General features: G+C 41.6%; 1 protein-coding gene across 3 annotated transcripts in view; it reads left to right on the forward strand.

Moving 5' to 3' along the window:
• The window catches only part of LOC122542272 (glutamate receptor ionotropic, NMDA 2B-like), a 396,244-nt gene that overhangs the window by 211,286 nt on the left and 169,625 nt on the right, over positions 1 to 15,333 (forward strand). The window contains exon 1 of one of the 3 annotated variants that reach the window (XM_043679847.1): positions 8,572 to 8,587. The exons of the other annotated variants lie outside the window; for them this stretch is intronic. The gene's annotated coding sequence lies outside the window, so the exon portion shown is untranslated. Of the gene's footprint in view, positions 1 to 8,571; positions 8,588 to 15,333 lie in introns of those variants that run through there. 3 annotated transcript variants of the gene reach the window in all.

The raw sequence follows: 15,333 nt of genomic DNA on the forward strand, positions 1-15,333 counted from the left end.
TGCAACAAAATCTGGACAATGTCCAGACTTGGGCTGACAACTAGCACCATACAAGCAACATAAATGCCAGGCAATGATCATCTACAATAAGAGACAATCTAAACACCATTCCTTGACATTCAATAGTGTTACCATCATTGAATCTCCCAGACTCACCAGATGGCCTCAAGAGCAGGTCAGAGGCAAGGAATACTGCAGTGAGTAACTTTCCTCCTGACTTTCCAAAGTCTGTCGAACATATACAAGGCACAAGTCAGGTGTGTAATGGAATACTACCCACTTGCCTGGATAGATGCAGCTCCAACAACACTCAAGAAGCTTGACGCCATCCAGGACAAAGCAACCTGTATGATTGGCATGACATCCATAAGCATCCGCTCCGTCCACCACAGATGCTCGGTAGCTGTAGTGTTATAATCTATAAGATGCACTGCAGAAATGCACCAAAGATCCTTAGACAGCATCTTCTAAATCCATGATCACTTTCATCTGGAAGAACATGAGCAGAAGATACATGGGCACACCACCCACTTGCAAGATCCCCTCCAAGCCACTCACCATCCTGATTTGGAAATATATTGCCATTCTTTCACTATGACCAGTTCAAAGTCCTGGAATTCCCTCTCTAATGGCATTGTGGGTCAACATATAGAACATAGACTGCAGCAGTTCAAGAAGGCAACTCACCATCAACTACTCAAGGGGCAACTAGGGGCAATAAATGCTGGTTAACCAGTGATGCCCATGCCTCATGAGTGAATGAAAAATGTTCAAATCATTGTATATAATGTAAAGATCTGGGTTGCATTTGTTTTAAGCTTTCTAACAAAATAACAGCCTACTTCATTGCAACACTTGTAAAACTTTATTCAAATAAAGTTATACAAAGCACTTGTGCTATTTTGGAAATGAGCTTTGAAGTGGAGTACTGTCCTCGATATGACACTGTTCCCCTTGGCTCCTGAGAAGAAAGGGAGTATATTACATAGAACACCCCTTCCTTCACACACAATTCCCTGAGGAAACATAAGCTTAGAAATTGTGATTCAGTATCACACTGAAAAAATACAGTGACTGACATTATCTAATCGAGTGTGGGAAGTAAGTGTGTTAACAGCCCAGTTCTGCCAGTCAGGATTGGAAACCATATTAATGACCTTGATTGGATCCATTTACAATTCTCTGATTTTTCTCGAGCAATCTTCTGATGGAGGATTCTTTAAAACCAACTGTGTGCAGTTGGGTGGCAATGATCTAGTAGTATTATCATTGGACTGTTAATCGAGGCACCCAAGTAATATTCTGGAGATTTGGGTTCAAATCCCACTACGGCAGATGGTGGAATTTGAATTCAATAAAAGTCTGGATTTATAAGTCTTGTAATGACCATGAATCAATTGTTGAGGAGAAACCCATCTGATTCACTAATGTCCTTTAGAGAAGGGAACTGCTATCCTTATCTGGTGTGGCCTGCAGTTGACTCTTAACTGCCTTTTGTTTTGGGAATAAATGCTGGCCTAGCCAGTGACACCTACATCCTATGAATGAATTTAAAAATAGAAAACTTCTAGGGGGATGCAGTGTAGAAACTACACTACCATTTTTTATAGCACTCTTGCTGTGTTTCAGTAAGTAAAGTTTAAATGTCTAAATGGTTTTCTGAAAGACTAGGGAGACAATGTCAAGTGTTTGAGGGATGTATGTCTGGGGGCAGGATGGTTAAGAAAGGTAAGGTGACAGGTGGGTAAGTTGAGTAAATGGGAAGGGAGGGTTGTCACTTTGGGGTTAGTTAGGTGAGGCTCGGTGGAGTTTCTGGCCAGATTAGGGCAGAGGTCTGAAGGGCAGAGGAAATGGGATGAGAGCTAGACAGGTGGAGTCAGGTGAGTGATGGTGTTTGGACAATTGGGACAATGTTTGCGGGAGGAGGTCAAAGAGTAATCTGAGTATCGGTGTGAGTGATGGGGGTAAAGGAGTCAGTTACACAGTTACTCAGAAGTTAGACTAGGATATTTATGTACAAAATTTCGTGCGTATTTGTCTTGGATCACAAACTGTATCCAAACGATTCTTCGGGTTCAGTTAAATGTAGTTAAGAGAAGACTCAACAACATAAATTTACTTAAATTTAAGCATTTATCAAATAAATAAAAAGATGAAAAAGAAAGGGAAAAACAATAACTTTCATGTCCTTCTGCCCGTTGTGGACTCCTTGATCGACGACTGGTTTGGAAGTTTAAGTTCGTTCCTGGCACCGTTCCCTGGTCTGAGGAGAAGTCCAATGATTCAGAACAAAAGTCGCTCTCTTGTACAGTGTAATGAGCCACAAGTACAGAAAAACAAATTGGTTGTGCCGTCTTTGGCATGTACAGGAATGTGAGTCACCCATCACAGGACATATTCAAGGTCATGCAGCTGTCAAATATCATCAACAATTCTGACCCACTCTATACAGCAGCTATGCAGGTAACTATGTCGGAAATGAACAAAGTCTCCGACAGAGTGGAAATGTCAAATACTAGAGGGCATAGGTTTAAGGCGAGAGGGAGAAAGTTTAAAAGAGATGTGCGAGGAAAGTTTTTATACACAGAGACTAGTAGGTGCCTGGAACGTACTGCCAGGGGAAGGTGGTAGAAGCAGATACAATAGCAAATTTTAAGAGACATTTAGACAGACACATGAACAGGTAGAGAATAGAGAGACATGAACCATGTGCAGGCAGATGGGATTAGTTTAGGATAGCACCATAGTCGGTCCAGCTATGATGGGCCAAAAGACCTGTTCCTGTATTGTACTGTTCTGTGTTCTATGAATCCAATTCAAGGTTGGAGATTTTTTCAGAAGGTCCAGGAAGCAACAGAACTGCCCATCAGAGGTCCAAACTTCCTAAGCAGTTCTTACATAGTCCTTTCTGAAGGGTTCTGTAGAACATCTTGGGAGGTATGTCCAGTCTCCCACCCATCCAAAACAAGACCCAAAATCAAGGTCACCATCTCCTTTAATTATCAAATACAAGGAGAAGGGAAAGAAGAGATACAAAAGAGAAAATAGGTAAAGGGGAAGAGAAGACAGGGACAAAAAAGACAACAAGAGAATTGGAAAAAAATAATGAAAACAAGGATAGAGTGAGACATAGTCACTGTAAGAAAAACAGAAGGAAAGAGCAACAATAAAGAAATTGACGAGAGAGAAAAATAGAAACATGGAGAGCAGACAGAGAAGTAGTCAAAAGTACACCAGATAGAAATGGGGAATATAGGGACAGGGTTCAACTGTCAAAAATATAGGGAGAAGAAAGCAACACAGAAAAGACGTCAAAAAGAAAGAATGTTTAACACTGCTGGGAGTCACAGCTGAGGAAAATTACAGTTGAAAATAATCATCAGAAAATTAAATTAAAACCACTCTAATTACAGTTTTAGATCATGAGGAGTGGAACTGAGGCTCCTTGAGTGTGAGAGACGTGTCTCTTTAGCATAAATGATTACTGGAAATCAAATTCATTCAGCGGTGAAATTATGGATTGCCTAATGGGAGGAGAGAGGAAAGAAATTGTGCCTGTTTGAAATAATTGCATGTGGCAAATGAATCACAGCAGTGAGTGGTGTGATTCAGACCCAGTCCCAGGGCAGAGGAAAGAAGCAGTACATTTAACCAAGTCATCGTTAAGAGAGTATCAGCTTGCTTGGATTCTCAGCAAGGAAACAAGCAAGCGCATTGCCACTGTGAGTGCACATCTGGGCAAAATTGGCCTGAGGTGCAGTCTCTTACAACTGGTAACAACAAGGAATCAATGTTCTGAATAGTTCACTGGGGCTGGAAAACCAGCCTGTTACCTCCATGATCAAGGCTCAGAGCACGATTATGAAAGTTTCTCTCCTTTTCCCTCTCCCTCTGTCTAGTGTTAGCATCTCTCAAGTTATACGGGATGGAACGCTGCAGTAGATATTCAGGCATAGTGTTAAGTGAATGGTCAATTTACCCCCCAAGTCTTCAGTTGCTACCATTAACCATCTTTACTCTCTGACATCATAAAAATCCATTTTGCTGTAGGGTAATGGTATCAAGGGACATGGAGTAAACAGAGTTGAGGCACAGCTCATTCCTGATTGATTGAAAGGAGACACAAACTCAAGGAATACTTCTAAAATTTGGATATTGTTACTCGCAAGGTCAGTATTTCCTGGCCCTCTCTAATTACCCTTGAGAAAGTGGTGGTGTGGTCATTTCTTGAATTTCTGCAGTCCATATGATCTAAGTACAACAGTGTGGCGTGATCGGTCATTTCAGAATGCAGTAAAGGATTAACCTTTTGCAATGGACCTGGAGTCACTTGTAGGCCAGACAAGGGAAGGATGGAAGATTTCCTTTGCTGAAGGAAGAATATGTGTGGACCAGATGGGTTTAAATGACAACTTGGTAGCTTCATGATAATTTTTAAATGAGATTAGCTTTGATTTTAGACTGACTAATTAATTTTAATTCTCCCCACTTATGGAGCTGGACTTGATCTTATTTTCAGACCATTATTCCAGGCCTCTGGATTACTAATCTAGTAGCATTTCTACTTGTTTTAAGGCAGCCCGATCCCAATTCAGAGGGTTGAGTGGCTTGTTGCTGTTTTGAAGTTTGTCAGCAGTCAAAGGCCAAAGCATAGACTGTCTTTCGGTCACAATGGAAGATCTCCCTGTAGACCAGCCTTGTTACTGATGTACACCAGAACTGGGAAGCAGTAAATTGTGAACCCTCCCACTTGATCTGCCATTTAGTGCACATTGTTGGTGGCTGCCCTCAGCATCTGCACACATATGTGATACTCTGAAGACCAGCCTTCTCGTGAAATCAGGATTAGCCAGAGGCAGGATCCTCAGGTTTCTTCAACCACGAAGTGACAATAAACACCTTCCCACCCACGACTGCTTATATGTAGAAGGACAAGGGCAGCAGATATATGGAAACACCACCACCTCCAAGTTCCCCTCCAATCCAATTATCCTTCTGACTTAGAAATGTATCGCCATTCTTTCAGTGTTGCTGGATCAAAATTCTGGCATTCCTTCCCTAATAGCATTTTGGGTCAACCTACAGCACATGGACTGCAGCGGTTCAAGAAGGTAGTTCACCACCACCTTCTGCAGGGCAACTAGGAATTGGCAATAAAATGCTGCCCAACCAGCGATACCCAAGTCCCACAAGAATGAAAAAGAGAATCATAGGAACTTATTGTTTAGCCATTGTGTCCATATCAACTGACAAATAGCCATCTAGCCTAATCCCATTTTCTAGCCCTTTGCTTATAACTTTGCAGATCACAGCACTTCAAGTGCATATCCAAGTACAGGGGAATTCCCAGGTTCTGAAAGGATTCCATTCCTGAGTACATTCTTAAGCTGATTTGGATGACGTTGGAAAACACTATACAGTAAAACAGATACCATTCATAAATAGAAGTGAATGTTTGTTTGTCGGATCGTTAATATTAATGGCAATTGGGATCTTATTTGTACATAAAAACCGTTGCTAAGTTGGGGACCAGATGTTATGAGGGTTTCTGGACTTACCACCCTTTCAGACAGCGCATTGCAGAGTCCACCATCCGATGTGTGAAAGAATTTCCCCTTAAACAAATGTCTCCTGATTATGGGCCCCTCAACCAAGTGGAATAGAGCCTTCCAAAGTTCTCCATCACTTATATTTTATATTCATCAATTCGGTCTTCCCCTCTTTTGTCTTAGATTGTGGCCATCACTGGCCACGCCAGCATTTACTGATCATCCCTAACTGCCCAGATGAGTTATTTTTAAACAATACTTAGCAGTGATTGTGTGGTGACAGTTTAACTGGATTTTACTGAGTTCAAATTTCACCATCCACTATGATGGGATTTGAACCCATGTCTGGGGAATATTAGCCTGCTGCTCTGGATTACCAATTCCATGGCATTACATCACACCAGTCCAGGCAGTAGGGGTGTAGTGGCAGAGTGATATTGTTACTGGACCAGTAATTCAGAGATACAGGATAATACTCTGGGGGAAATTGTTAAAATCCTACTATGGCAGATGGTGAAATTTGAACCATTGTTGGTTGTCATAGAAACCACCTTTGATTGGCATCCGATCTAAAACCTTCCACCGTTGATGCACAGCATCAGTAGTGTGTAAGATCTTTAAGGTTCAGTGCAACAACTCACCGAGGCTCAATAAAGACATAATTTTCCAAATCTGCATCCTCTACCACATAGAGGGACAAGGCAACAACACATGGAAGCTTCACCTACAAGTTCCCTTCCAAGTCACACACCTCCTAATTGGTAATTAATTTAACTGGCATAGTGGGTAGCACTGCTGCCTCACAGTGCTAGTGACTCAGGTTCAATTCCAGCCTCAGGCGACTGTCTGTATGGGATTTGCACATTCTCTCCCCAACTGTGTGGGTTTCCTCCAGATGCTCCAGTTTCCTCCCACAGTCCAAACTTGTGCAGAATAAGTGGATTGGCTATGCTAAATTGCCCATAGTATGCAGGCTAGCTGGATTAACCATGGGGAATGTAGGGTTTCAGGGATGTGGGGGGGTGGGGAGGGTGCGGGGGTGGGATGCTCTTTGGAGGGTCGGTGTGGAACAGATGGACTGAATGGTCTGCTGCTGCACTGTAGGGATTCTGTGAAATCACTTTCCTTCACCCTCACTGGGTCGAAGTTCTGGAACTCTCTCTGTAACAACACTTGTACCTACACCACGACAACTGCAGTGATTCACAAATGCAGCTCACAACCTTCTTCTCAAGGGCAATTATGAAGGGCAATAAATATTGGCCCAGCAAATAAAACAATGAAAGAAAAAGGTGAAATCTTCATAAGTCTTCTCGGTATCCTCTTTAGTGCAATAATCTCTTTCCTATAATGCACTCTCTGGAACTGTACAAAATGTGCAAGCTGAGGCCTCAACAGAGTTTCCGTTCCAGCATTGTTAAAAATCACCCAACACCAGGATATAGTCCAACAGGTTTATGTGAAAGCACTAGCTTTCAAAGTGCTGCTCCTTCATCAGGTGGTTGTCATGAAGGATCCACATGGGGTTTTGCTCACTACAGAAGAGAACAACAACACAGGATAACACAGAGAAAATGACAAGCAACAATTGAGGAGGATGAGAGCTGAGACAGTGGGTTGGAGAGTCATTACTTACCAAGTCTTTTAGAAGGTCTCACATAGCTCAGAAGAGGGAAGCATTGGGTAATGGTTAGTGGGGCATTTATGTGACGTGAAGTCTTTTTTCCAGCAGGTTCTGCAGTGCTTAGTACAAAGTCTTTTGAAGTTTGAGGCATTTTTCAATGATTGGAACTTGAATGAAGGCTAAGGAATTTATCAACATTACAAAAATTGACTATGTGGTTGAGACTGAAGAAGTAAGCTGGAGGAAGTTATCGATGGATTTGTCAGACATATGGGAACAGCGGCAAGTGGATTCAATCTGGAGACGTGGGTGGTACTCCATTTTGGAAAAGGTTAACAAGACAAGAGCAGACAGAAAAAATGACAGGATATTGAGAAGTGTAGAAATATAGGACAATTTTAGAGAGCAGGTCCACAGATTCCTGAAGGTGGGTGAATAGAGTGTTCAAGAAGATACAGGATACAAGCCTTTATTGGCCAAGAAATAGAATATAAGAGCTAGCAGATTACCAGTGCTCCGAAAGTAAGGGCTTCCAAATAAACCTGTTGGACTATAACCTGGCGTAGTGTGATTTTTAACTTTGTACACCCCAGTCCAACACTGGCATCTCCAAATCATGACTGTTCCAGCAGAAACTGCTTCTAAAAGACCTTCTAAAAGACTTGGTAAAGTAATGACATGCCAACCCGCTGTCTCATCTCTCATCCTCCTCAATTGTTGCTTGCCATTTTCTCTGTGTTATCCTGTGTTGCTGTTCTCTTCTGTAGTGAGCAAAACCCCCAGTGTTTGGTAGAGAGGCTGCATTTTGGTAACCCTTACAATGAAGCACTGCTAGGCCAGAAGCAGAGGGACCGGGTAAAACATCACCCTCAAAGATAAAGAGCAGTGCAGTATGGGAACAGGCCCTTTGGCCCATCAGCCTACATTGACACAGATGTCTTTCCAAACTAAAAGCCCTTGCCTCCATGCAGCCCCCATCCTTCTATTCCCTGCCTATTCATGTACAGAACAACCTCGATTATCTGAATGAGATGGGCGGGGAGTATTTTGTTTGGATAACTGATTGTTCAAGTAATGGATAACGTTTTTACAGGACCTTGAGATCTTGTTCGGATAATCTGAAATCCAGATAATTGATGTTCGGATAACCAAGGTTGTTCTGTATCTGTTAAGATGACCCTTAAACATTGCTATTGCATCTGCTTCTACCACTTCCACTGGCAGCACATTCCTTGCACTTACACCTTCTGTGTAAAAATCATTGCTCTCACATCTCACTTATAGTTTCCCCTTTTTACCTTAGACCTATGTCCTCTCTGTCCGTCCTCATCCGCCATATGACAAACGAATAGAGAAGGAGGTGTTTGGAACACGTTGCAACTGAGCAACATTCACAAACAACGTTGAAAGAAAGGTATTAGAGCGGGATTGATAATTTTCTACAGAGTGACACAGAATATAGTTGGATATTTTGTTTCTCTGTCCCTGTCCTGGTCAATGAAAAACTTAAAGGGACTGGCAGTGAGTCAGACAAGGTATGACAGTACAACTCAGCTTGTGCTCGTTTTCTCTCATTACCTTCTGGAATGTTGGTACTGCCCTAAGAGTTCATTATTGTACCTGTCCTTACAATAATCACATCTGTGTGAGAGTTGGGAACTTGTGTTCATTCCACTCACAATTCTGCACAAATTTGACCTCCTGACAACACGAGTAACTCATATTTACATTGTTACATTAACATAATTAAGTGTCCTAAGCTGCTTCACAGGAGTACTGTAAAACACACAATGCAATATATTAACTGATTAATTATTGCCACATGTAGCGAGATACAGTGAAAAGTGTTGTTTTGAGTGCTTTACAGGCAAATCATACCATACATAATGCATCAAGGTAGCAGAACAGATTGCAGTTTACAGTATTACAGCTGCAGATAAGGTGCAGAGAGAGAGATCAGAATTAACATTTAAGAGATCTGTTTAAAAGTCTGATAACAGCAGGGAAGAATCTGTTCTTGAAAAAAATTTGTATTCAAACTTTTATATCTTCTGCCTGATAGAAGCAGGTGGAAGAGAGTATGACCAGGGTGGGAGGAGTTATATGATGAGAAAACATCCAAAGATATTATGGGCCAGATTTATTTTACCGTCTAAGGGACTCCAGAGCCATTTAGAAAAGGCAGATAGGATTGGGTCATGGAAACGCTACCTAATTACCGACACCCCCCATTTTGACTTACCTGAGGGGAAAGTGAAAAACCACATCTGGCACTCCTGGTTTGGCTGGCTTCATGGTGGGGGGAAATATGTCTTAGAGGCCTTGACATCCGCTCCTGCTTCCCTGCAATTTTTTTGTGGAGTCAGCCCTGTTTAATCTCTCCATGCCAGCTCCATGCCAATTCATGAGCCCACTCACACCCATTTGGCCCCCTATACCCTCCATGACAATCATGGTCATTCCATGTCTTTTTACCCAATATACATTAGGTGAATTGGCCATGCTAAATTGCTCGTAGTGTTAATAGAAGGGATAAATGTAGGAGAATGGGTCTTTGCGCTTTGGCGGGTCGGTGTGGACTTGTTGGGCCAAAGGGCCTGTTTCCACACTGTAAGTAATCTAATCTAAGTATTCTAATCTAATCATACATTATGTACAGAGCCATATAGTAACAATGGTATGTATAAAATTGCTTAGAAAAAAATCTATTCATAATTTTTGAGAAAAAAAATACTGTTATTCTTACAACCCAATAAAAATGTCAATCAAACAGAAAATAAGATCATCATTAATAGAGGTTCTAATCAGTTGATACTAAGCATTCCATAATAAAATTTCACTTAGAGTCCAGACAAGCATTATGTAAGAGATTTTGTTCCAACGATGGAGAAATGTGTTGAAGTTGATTGCTATCTAGATTAAAATATAGTAAGTTATTCTTCTGTGATCTTGTATTTCAATGTTCAAATCATAGTGTATACTGGATGCATGGACATGGAAGGACCATGAGATGCCATTGTGTTTGATATAGTTGGCATTGAGTTGCATGAAGATATGTAAATAGTTGGGCAGCGTGAGATGGCATTGGGTGGTATAAGTAGTATGGGTGCGTGGAGGCATGGATTTGGCATGGGGTGGTGGAGGTTGCGAAGGTAGATGGGTGAGGGCTAGAGGACATAAAATACTGTCTCACCCAACATCTGTCCAGAGAACCAAGTGGAGGCCTATTAACCAACCCGGCTGGGCTGTCACACTGTCCCAGAGCTTCTCTCACCTCTCCAGAATGGGAATAACGTATAAAGGGGCACTTAATACTGAGAAAGGTCTGCTAAGTTAGGAAATTTGTGGACTCAGGCTACCCTCCTGGGTTTTGAAAAGCTGGGCTAAAGAGCTACATTGTAGGGAGTGTCTTAAAACAGGATAGAGAAGCAAACAGAGAGGTGTATGGAGGGAGTTCCGGTGTTTAAAGTTTTGGCAACACTACGTAATAGTGAAGTGATTAACATTAAGGATGCATAAATATGCCTGAATTATTGTGTTGTGGGTTTCACCACAGGAAAGGCAGTCACAATCAGATCTGTTACAGCATGTCATCTTTTCTCATTTGATAATTGGAATCAGAAGCAGAGTGACTACAGAAACCACTCATTACCCCTGGTCTTTCTCATCGCTTTACATGTCTCTGTTTGTTCTGTCCCGTTTTACTAACCAGGGTTAAATATGCTCCTTTCCTGTTCACTGTCTTTGATGAGCGATGACGAGCTCCAGATCTGCTCCACACTGCAGTATAAAGTGAAGCTGTCACCTCTTCCCTGGCATGCCGAGATCAATGGCTGACTTTATGAACCCAAAAAGGTGTCTGTGAGCTCGCAGTGTTTCCTAAGTTGTCTCTCTTCAGAGCAGCCCAGCAGAGCAGCACATTAAGATGAAGATTTATTTACTGTGTTGTCACACTCATGGAAGGGCCTTCCCAGTGTCAAATGTAAAGCAATTAGACATTCATCGTCAACATGTGAATGATTATTTCCTTGCTCTGATAATCTGCTAACTGACTGCAACAGAATGATAATTAATTGGGAAAAAATGGATTTGAAGCATTTATTTTTCAATGGGAGTTTTTTTTTGTTGAAAATGCTGTGAACGCCCCCATAAGTTCATGTCTTCAGGATGACTCATCATAGTGCAGCCCACTTTAACCACGCAGATAGATGTAAATAATCACCAAGGTAGGATTTCGAAGAAGGACAGGGGTGTTCTCCTTAGTAGTCTGCACAATATCTGCCCCTCAGTCAACACCCAAAACTGCCTATCTTGTCATAGAATCCCTGTAATGCAGAAAGAGGCCATTCAGCCCACACCAATCCTCCAAAGAACACCCAACATCTCCATAAACCTGCATGGGGTGTTACCCCCATGGCCAATACACCTAACCTGCCCATCTTTGGACTATGGGAGGAAGCCAGAATACCAGAGGAAACCCACGCAGTCATGGGTAGAATGTGCAAACTCCACACAGACAGTCAACAAAGGCTAGAATTGAACTCAAATCCTTAGCACTGTGAGGCAGCAGTGCTGGCCACCGAGTCACCATGCTGCCTGCTTTGATTTATATCAATGTATACAAAAGATAGGTGAACAGGACTAAACTATTCTAATACCTTTCACCATTGCATATTCAGGTACTACACATAATAAACCTATATTTCTTCATATAGGTTCATCAATAACATAAAATGCATCATATGTTGGACAATATTTATATATGTTATTAAAACAAGCTTCTAATTGGTGAAAGGAAACTGTACTGACAATGGAAACAGATTTAAAAACTATCTATCCAGAACTGTATATCCAGTAGAGAAGGGAATAGATCAGTAAATATTTTAGACATCTTTTCAAAACACGTGTATAGCATTGACTTACTGTAATAGATGGGGTCCAACTGTAGCTGTCCATCCACGCAACTCTGTTCAACAGATTTCTGAAAGTACTTCAGCTCCAAAACATGATTCAGTATCACATTGCTGTTATGGGAGCTTGCTGTGTATGAACTGCCCACTATATTTGATTACTATATTTCAGAAATATTCCATTGGTTTTAGGCTGCTCTGAGGTTATGAAAGATTCTGCATAAATCTGAGTTCTTTCAGTTCTCATCTAATGCCTTGTTTGGTGTGACAAGCCCCATGATGCATGTCAAATTTAGACGACTCACCCACACAGATGATTACTTTCTTTTTTGGTTTTGATCTTTAGCTTTAATCATGGCACAGCAATTTGCACACCCGGCAATCGACCTGTAACATGATTTCCAATTTTCATGCCTCCTACTGTCTTAGGTTGCTTTTGGGGTCGTATCTGATTTGACCAAGGTTGTGATGTTTTGCTGACCCATCACATTAAGTCTTAGGAATTCCTGGGGATGTCAGAAAGCAGGTGGAATTTTTCCAAAGATCATTGAGAGTACAATTGCGCTATCTTAAAGGAAATTTGGAGACCGACACTTCGAGACAAATATCATAAATTTACAGATTTTCTTCCTTTTAAAAGTTTAACACCCCGAGGTAAATTTGTTACACTAGAAACAGCACATCAGCTTTCCATTCTGTAACATCAATTCTGCTCTCTGCCTCTAAGGGATAATAGAAAACTCTCGATTTGTATATAAATAATTTTTAACTCCTCCAAAGTCTTTAGGATATATAGACCAGCAGACCTTTAGAGGAATGACTCTAGGGGGGAGGTTGGAATTACTGGGAATGTTTAGAGTCATAGAGTCATAGAGTCATAGAGATGTACAGCACAGAAACAGACCCTTCGATCCAACTCGTCCATGTCGACCAATATCCTAACCTAATTTAGTCCCATTTACTGGCACTTGGCCTATATCCCTCTAATCCCTTCCTATTCATCCAAATGCCTTTTAAGTGTTGTAATTGTACCAGCCTCCAGCACTTCCTCTGGCAGCACACTCCATACATGCACCACCCTCTGCATGAACAAGTTGCCCCTTATGTCCCTTTTTAGTTTTTCCCCTCTCATCCTAAACCTATGCCCTCTAGTTTTGGACTCCCTCACCCCAGGGAAAAGTCCTTGTCGACTTGAAGCTCAAGAATAAAGGTGGGGTTTTAATCAACTTATACAAACTAAGAGGCCTTGATAGAGTGGATATTTCCTTTAGCAGAGAGAATAGCATTTAAATAATTGTAGAATGATAAGAGGAGAGATATGGGGTACTTTTATCAACTGAAGCTGATGAGCTCTGAAGCTCACTGACTGAAATGGGGGTTGAGACAGGAATATTCATCACATTTAGTAAAGTTTTGAATATGCACTGAAAGTGTCGAGCTGGATAATGGGTTAGGCTCAATATCTTGCTTTCATTAAATGCAAACAGTCTCATGGTAGATGCTGCAAATCTCCATGATTCTATCCCACCATTAAGTAGGAATGCTACAATTTCTCTCGCTATCCTGTGTTAGCAAAAGGAACAGTTCCTGTTCCTGATTCTTATCCTTTTTCCATTGAGTGCATGCAGGGCCGGTGGGTGAGAACAGGATTGGACTCAACTTTCCAATCAATTGACTCTCTGCACTGGATGTGGTGAGTTATCAAGGCAAGACTTCTACTGCCTTCCCTGACGGAACATGACCTCAGCAGACTTCTTCTTTGAGGCTTCTCAGCACAGCTGACCTCTGACCTTGATTGTGAGACTGCTAAGTCATACAGCATGACTGGGGGCTCATTGTTTCAAAATTCATTTCTGGGATGCAAGCTTATTTTTTCTTTTACCCATCTGTAATTATCCCTTGAGAAAGTGGTAGAGTGTCACCTTCTTGAACTGCTGCAGGCCCTGTTGTGAAAAGACAGCCACAGTGTTGATAGGGAGATGTTCCAGGATTTTGGCTGAGTGAAAATGAAAGAACAGTGATTATATTCCCAAGTCAAGATGGTATGTGACTTGGAGGGGAACTTGCAGGTGGTAGTGCTCACTTCCGATCTTGTCCTTCTGGGAGCTGACAGTCACAGATTTGGAAGTTCTATCGAAGATAACTTGGATAATTCCTGCAGCATTCTTACACAATGCTGTGACTGGTAATTGAGGGAGTGAATGTTTAAAATGGTAGATGGGTGCTAAGTGGGCTATTTTGTTCTGGTGTTGAATTTATTGAGAATTGTTGGAGCTGAACCCATCCGGTCAAGTGGAGGATATTGAATCATAAACTTTGGGGAGTCAGGAAGTGAGTTACTTGTCATGGAATTCCATTCTGCATTGTTCACTTCAATTCAGCTTCTGGTCAATGTTAACCTTCAGGATGCTGATAGTGGGGAATTCAGTGATGATGATGTCATTGAATATCAAAGAAGGAGGTATTTCTCCTGATTTTGGGTGCATTGTATATTGGACAGACTGCTGACAAGCTTCCTATCAAAAATTGTGAATCCACCGCTCCCAATAGGATCTGATCAGTTCTGCAAGGGAAGCACTACTACAGTAACACAAAAAATAACAGACACAGGATATTTTAACAGGGACATTTTACAGTTATCCTTGTGCAATTAAGTCAACAAGAGAAAAGGCAAAGGGACCGGAATGAGAGAAGGAGGTATACATTACTGGCTACATCCCACTTTTGATGATCCCATAAAAATACAGCAAGAGTTGGAAAGGGACAGTGGAGGACATCCCTGTCCAGAATCACTGCCAGAGCAAAAGTACTTTGGCATAACTAGCAAAGCCTGTATTTTTGCCCAATCATCACTACCCTCAAGCTGAATTGCTTGCAAGGCAATTTTGGAGGGCAGATAAGAGACAGTCACATCGCTGTTCACCTGGAGTTAGGCCAGACCAGCCAAGGATGGGCAATTTCCTTCCCTGAGAGTATTAAGAGCAAGAATATACCATTCAGGCAGGTTCTACCATTCAATAAGGTCATGCTTATCTGGTTGTAGTTTCAGTTCCGCTTTCAGGTCAGCCTTCCATAACTCTTAATTTTTAAACTCGATGCGTTTTCGCAATTGCCAACGATAGTAGTCATGGTTGTCAATCCCAGTTTTTTTTAAAACTCCGTTCCCCCTCTCTAGGTAACCTGTGATTCTAATTAAATGAACTATTGTCAAGCACTATTCACCAGGGTGAGTGCAACAATAACATATATA

The sequence above is a fragment of the Chiloscyllium plagiosum genome, chromosome 39, assembly GCF_004010195.1.
Source record: "Chiloscyllium plagiosum isolate BGI_BamShark_2017 chromosome 39, ASM401019v2, whole genome shotgun sequence".
Lineage (NCBI taxonomy): Eukaryota > Metazoa > Chordata > Chondrichthyes > Orectolobiformes > Hemiscylliidae > Chiloscyllium > Chiloscyllium plagiosum.